The 1,446-nt window shown below is 37.8% G+C and overlaps 1 pseudogene; it reads left to right on the top strand.

Moving 5' to 3' along the window:
* Window positions 1-613: 613 nt before the first annotated feature.
* LOC148851671 (large ribosomal subunit protein eL32z pseudogene) lies at window positions 614-1,009 on the top strand (annotated as a pseudogene).
* The last annotated feature ends 437 nt before the right edge of the window (window positions 1,010-1,446 follow it).

Below are 1,446 nucleotides of genomic sequence, written 5' to 3'. Positions count from 1 at the left end.
AGAAAGGAAAAGAAAAACGAAAGGAAAGAAAAGAAAAAAAAAAGGACAGGAAGGGAAAAGAAGTCTGGGCTGCCCCACCCCCTTTTTGATGCAGCCCAATTTGATTTTTTATGCTAGGGGCTTGCCATTATTCCCAATTTGACTTTTTAATGTCATGCATCCCCATTCCTTTTACCACAACACATCTTTCACCAAAAAGAAACAAGAAAAACAATAACTCCTCATCCTTCTTCTCCTCCTTCCTCTTCCTCCCCCCCTCTCTCCTCCTCTTGAGGAGGCTCATGCCTCTGTGTTTTAAGTTTTAAAACATTTCTTCGGATCAGTCATTGTCATTGGAATCTCTATCTTCTATTAGTTTTTTTTTTTTTTTTGTAAGTTACTGTGAACTTTATTGAATTGGACTTGGAATATTGTATATACAATATACCTAAGCATCCCAAGCACAGACTAGTAAACAACCACCTATCCCTTCACAAGCTATATACCTTACGATTCAGCCCATAATAAATGTTCCCTATCCCTTCACAAGCTATATACCTAAGCTTACTGTTATCTCCACGGGCATTAGGGTTTAGAATGTGATAGGAGGTTGGAGGAAACCCTAACCTAAGCCATGACCATTCCTATTCTTAGCAGGAAGATAGTAAAGAAATGAGTCAAGAAGTTCAAGAAGCCCAAAGTGACTGGAATATCGCTGTGAAGCCAAACTGGCATAGGCGGGTATTGATTCTCGTGTGAGGAGGAAGTTCAAGGGATGCACTTTGATGCCTAAAATTGGTTATGGCTTAGACAAAAAGACCCGCCGCTATCTTCCCAATGATTTAAGAAATTTGTAGTGCACAATGTTAGGGAGTTTGAATTGCTGATGATGCACAACAAAACCTATTGTGCTGAGATTGCATATGATGTTTCTGCCCAGAAGAGCAAGGAGATTGTTGAGCACACTGCACAGCTTGATGTTGTTGTTACCAACAAGCTGGCTAGCTTGCGCAGCCAGGAGGATGAGTAAACAATCGTTCCTTTTTTTATTTCATTGCTTCCATTTTGAAACTTCTATGCTACATTTTCTAGGAAAATCACTTGATCAACTAAGAATTTTGTTTTGAGTTTGTTCTTAAAAAAAAAAAAAAAGAAAAGCTTACTGTTATCAGTACAGCCACTTATTTGTTGATTCCACCTTATTTTAATTAATTTTTTTATTCTTACTTTTTAGCATTCAATATGTTATTGACTGTGAAATAACAAATAAGAGTTTATAAAAGTGACCTGTATTCCTTGTGTTTGTTAGGCTAGCATGTGCTACCTAGCCCCAACTCCTATCAGTTCCATCAATCATTGTGATACAGTTTGCCCAAAAAGTTGAGCTCTGTTTACCCCTTGTTTGGCCACTGTAATAGCCAAACTGTTTGCTACTCTTGGAACCTAGTTGAAATCATTTCCTAATTT

This window comes from Nelumbo lutea, chromosome 5 (genome assembly GCF_056320005.1).
Source record: "Nelumbo lutea isolate HS-2025 chromosome 5, American lotus-T2T, whole genome shotgun sequence".
Lineage (NCBI taxonomy): Eukaryota > Viridiplantae > Streptophyta > Magnoliopsida > Proteales > Nelumbonaceae > Nelumbo > Nelumbo lutea.
This window is presented reverse-complemented; position numbering and strand designations above follow the sequence as displayed.